The sequence below is a fragment of the Mobula birostris genome, chromosome 8, assembly GCF_030028105.1.
Source record: "Mobula birostris isolate sMobBir1 chromosome 8, sMobBir1.hap1, whole genome shotgun sequence".
NCBI lineage: Eukaryota > Metazoa > Chordata > Chondrichthyes > Myliobatiformes > Myliobatidae > Mobula > Mobula birostris.
The window spans coordinates 120,553,509-120,558,179 of NC_092377.1; the positions used below are offsets into that span (position 1 = coordinate 120,553,509).

The 4,671-nt window shown below is 53.0% G+C and overlaps 1 long non-coding RNA gene across 2 annotated transcripts; it reads right to left on the reverse strand.

Annotated features, from left to right (window-relative positions):
- Positions 1–628: 628 nt before the first annotated feature.
- Positions 629–4,355, reverse strand: LOC140202299 (uncharacterized). 2 transcript variants are annotated; one of them, XR_011887062.1, is made up of 4 exons: positions 4,259–4,355; positions 3,639–3,801; positions 2,913–3,065; positions 629–2,002 (listed from the first exon to the last, which is right to left on the reverse strand). It is a non-coding gene; the product is annotated as an uncharacterized lncRNA (long non-coding RNA). The 2 variants fall into 2 exon arrangements; XR_011887063.1 differs by lacking the exon at positions 4,259–4,355 and adding an exon at positions 3,882–4,223.
- Between the last annotated feature and the right edge of the window lie 316 nt (positions 4,356–4,671).

Below are 4,671 nucleotides of genomic sequence, written 5' to 3' on the forward strand. Positions count from 1 at the left end.
ACTCTGGGTAAACACAGCGTATTTGACTGCTACTCTCGTCCGTTGGCAACCCTACCCCCCACCCCACCCGGTCGGCAGTCCGCAAAAATATTGTCAATATGAAACCGGTCCGCAGTGCGAAAAAGGTTGGGGACCCCTGATATAGAGCCATAGCAGGTACATTGAGCGGGCGGGCTATATGGGCTGGGGGGGGTCACAGAGATAACAGTTCTGGTTGAAAGTTTCCATCCCTCTGCATCCGCAGATGCTGCCTGACGCTCTGAGCTCATCCAGCAAATTGCTTTATGCTCCACAATTATTTAGTGACAGGAGAGAAGTGGAATGCCTGAGAGAAACTTTTGCAATACACAGATTGAAGCTGATGGAGAATATTTACCTTTGACCCACTAGAGGGCATTTTGAAAATCCTGAATTTCATGAGACACCTTGTAGACAAACAGTAACACAGGGAATCTCTGGACCTTCACTCTGGTAGATGTCCTTGAGAAGATTGTGAAGGAGCTGGACATCTCCTCGACCGTACCTCAGCATTGGGGGAGGAGAGGGTGGAGGCAGAACCCAACCCAGGTGCATAAAGCAGTGACATAACTTTGCAGGGCAGTAGAGATTACACCCTGCTCTCCCGGCGCTATATAAGTGAGTCTTTCCGGGGGATGCCTACTCCTCTGAGGCCTCAGGACTTCCTCTGTGGACTCTCCCTGTTCAGACACCCCAGGTGACCCCTCGAGCCGATCTGTCGGACCTTCCCCTTCACCGGGATCCCTCTGCCCCGGTGAGCCCTCTGGCTCGGGTTCTGCCTCCACCCTCTCCTCCCCCAATGCTGGCTGTAATACAGGCGGCTCTGCAACACCCTCCCTCGGTTCCCCTGACTCAGTGATGGAAGGGCCAAGAGTCTCTTCTCCTGGCACCGGGGAATCAGCGAACGGAAGCAGGTACCACACGTCCGAATCATCATCTTCCGATGACATATCCCTTCTCGAGGTGGGGACCGGCCCCGTTTTCTTCGCAGCGGCCTCTTCCCGCGCCCCGCGCCCTCGCAGAGTCCTCGTACTAGGAGTAAACTCCCATTCGGACTCTAGGTCCATCTTCACCTCTCGACCCAGAGGCAACAGGTGGTTCCGATGGAGTACCTTGACAGGCCCCTGCCCGCCCTCAGGTCTCACCCGGTAAACCGGGAGATTCGGCATCTGACTCTCCACCACATATGGGGTGGCTGCCCAACGGTCCGCCAACTTGTGCTTACCCTGTAGTCCTAAATCCCGGACGAGCCCCCACTTGTAACGTTCCGTTATTTTGGCTCGTGTATGTCTAGGGGAAATCCCGCCCAGCACCTGCTTCAGCAGTCCCCTCAGGGTCAATCGTCGCCCGAATCAATCACAAACATCAATCATCAGCCAGCACACCCAGTAAATTTTAACACATACACTTTATAGATATTACTAATTCTAGGGCATTAATATACATGTGATACAGAGAGGAAAGTAATGAAAAAAAAAGGCGCCAACACTTATTCAAAGTCCAAGTTCTTCGCGCGCTACCGTTGGAGCTCAAGTTCGACGTCAGACGACCACCCGAATTCCGTCGACCCACGGCTCGGGACCACCCGAAGTGATCGACCGGAGCCTCTCCGCACGTCCGCCGTCCTCCTCGTCTCTCCTCCCGACTCTCCGCCAAAACTCAGTCCACAGTCATATCATACAGCATGGCATCCGAAAACAAAACGATACATAACCACCCATTGGCTAATAGCACCCTCTTATCACCCTCTAAACCACAATAAACTGCTAGCGCAAACTCTCTGCAGCGTTAAAACACAACAAAGCCGCATTCCACAGATTAACATAACAAAAATCGCCATTTTAAATGTAACAAAAGAAAGACCCCGTACATAGTCATGGGCATAAATTCTGTTCCTTCAGGGAATGGTTCCAAACTGCCACATCTCTGGGGTTGAACAACAGAATCACGGCACAAATGTCTTCCTTCCGTGCTCTCTTCTCTCCTGAAACACACAGTACAGAGTGATCTGTGGAAGGGGTGTGTGCCCTACCCACTGTAGGAACCCACGGGATACATCCACTCTTCCACCTGAGGCTCTGTTCATCTTCCTGCCTTGTCTGTGTCTGGGTGGTGTGGGGGTAATGTACGAGGCATTGCTCCCACCCCACTGCCGGCACTCATGTCTACACAGAAGGGACAGCGCTGCTGTAACTGCTGCTTCCTGTGTTGTGTCAAAGTGGAGTAGCAATGCTGGACTGTCCTCTCCAGGGCACAAGCCTGGGTGGAAAATTTGAAAAACCGGCTGTTGCTCCTGCAGCAGGATTCCCCTCTCCACATCACTGATGTACTCGAAGGGAAGAGCAAGTACCGATACAGCTTGGCATCAGTGCCATCTCTGAGGTTGCCAGAGTGAAGTTGTAAACTACATCAAACTCCCTCAGGGACCCGGCTCCAGATTTCTTCCTCGGGGTTTACTCCAAAACCTTTCCCATGGGAGGGGATGGCTGCAAGGCAGCAGAAGTTTGAAATCAGAGAATTCCTTTTCCTAAGCGGCTGCCGTCCAAGGCTGAATGGCCCCACCTACCCAAAGCAGCTGGTTTTGAAGCACCAGTGGTTCACCTTTGCTCTGCTCTGGTCAGCAGAAGCAGCTCCGCTGGGCCTAGTCACTAAGCCACACGTGAAGGCCAAGAGTTGGGACAGCAGTGCCAGAGGCACCACTTTTCACTGGGCTTCCTCACTCAGGTGCACAGAAAGATCCACACACCATTTCACACAGAGCAAGGGAATGTATTCATGTCCCAGACAATGTTGTTAACAGGATCCCCAGGTCTTTGCCTCAGTGCTGTTTCTGGGAGCTGTGAACTAGAACACATCCCTCATCACATTCAGCAACAAAGAATGAGAACATTTACCTGTGACCCACTGTACTGCCCTTTCAATGTCCTCACTCTCACCAGACTCCTTGCAGACAAACAGGACACAGAGGACACCTGGCTTTTCACACTGGGAGATGTCGAGCGCCTTCACAATCCTCTCATGGAAGTCTCCTCGACCGTAACACTGCACTGTAAAACACAGAACCCGTGCTCACTCAGCCTGCAGCACACCAGCACATTTCACTCAGGGTGATTCTCATTACCGGAAGGGATTGGGCTTGATTTAATGTCTGGCTGAGATTCCAGATTGACACTCAGCAGCATGGGTCAACATCTCGTGTCCTGGGAACGGGCTTTGTGCCAGTGTCGATCAGTCAGAGGAACGGGAGATTGTGTGGGATGTGGTAGCAACAGGTTAATGTTGATTTTTACCGCAAGAAACTTCCCCACCATGCTTCAGAGGTGCGTCCGAGGACAGGAATTGCAGTCAACGGCTCAGGCAGTGAAAGACACTTTCACGGAAATTAGGGGTACTTATGGGAAGTACAGGGAAGGGGGATTGACGCACACAGGGAGCTTTGTGGTGACAGTGATTGGAAGGGGCACAGGGGCTTATAGAGACGGGAAGGGGCGTAGTGACCAGACGGGTCAGAGAGATGGGAAAGTGTGTATAGACCAGCGAGGTGCACGGACAACGGGGTGTATTGTACGCGTGAGCCTGGTTTCTCAGCAGTACGTGTTGCCCCAACTCTTGACTCTCACCGTTACACCGAATCTGATCCGACTCCATGCTGCTTTACTTTGGGCTGCCCGTGCCTGTGTGCGGCACCTTCCGATCAGAACCACCGTCCAAGCCCGGCACTGAGTGAGTTACCGCTTCGTGATTCTCACCCTTCCCGATCCCGTTTGATCAGAATTCTGTCGCCTAAAACACCAAGAACAAGTGAAGAGCGGGTTTCTTTTCAGAGCCTCCCACCCTCACACCCGGTGCACTCGGTGACTGACCGGGGTACAGCTCCATCAGTCTCCACCACACATCGGAAACGTCCCTGATGTTGCCTGTGGGAAATTTATGGTGACGGGTGAGTTGTGGCAGGTTTTACCCACCGGGGCAGTAACCTGCTCTCGTCGCGCAACTGTCGACTACGGTGTCGGTCGCTCGGGGACACCGTAACCACAATCATCCGGCTACATTTTCTTTTAAATCATTGTTTTTTTCTCCTCCAACTCCCTCTCGACTTCACCGTACATCCCCCAACATCCAATCCCGATATTCGTTCGCTTCATCCTCCCCTGCAACTGCTTCCCACCCTCTCAAGAAACCTCGATTTCCCTTCTACATCATCCCTCTCCCTCCAGTCCTCCCGCCCGTACCGACTAACCGTTTCCTGGACTCTGAGACTTCCTCTTCCATCGCTACCAAGTGCGAATACTTTCTCTTGTTTTGCCGTGGTTTTGAGGGCGGGCGCTCTGCCTGCAATTACTCCTCCAGTCAGGAGCCAATCACCACGCGGCCGGATTGCGTGTGGGCCGGGCGGAAGGTGAGACACATTGATACCGGAGCTCGGACTGCGATTGGTCGAAGCTGCAGAAGGGCGGATGTAAGCAGCGGCTCTTCCCAGCGTGGAGTCTGCAGTTCAGTCCCCTGGTTCCTATTATCCCACCGGTGGAAACATTCCACCAAGTTGCAAGAGGGCCGGGCTGCAGGGGAAGCTGAAATATTGTGGGTGTGAGAACCCCTCCCAGCATGCTGCTGGTGACGGCCAAGCCATCAAGAACAAAGTTGATGAACTCA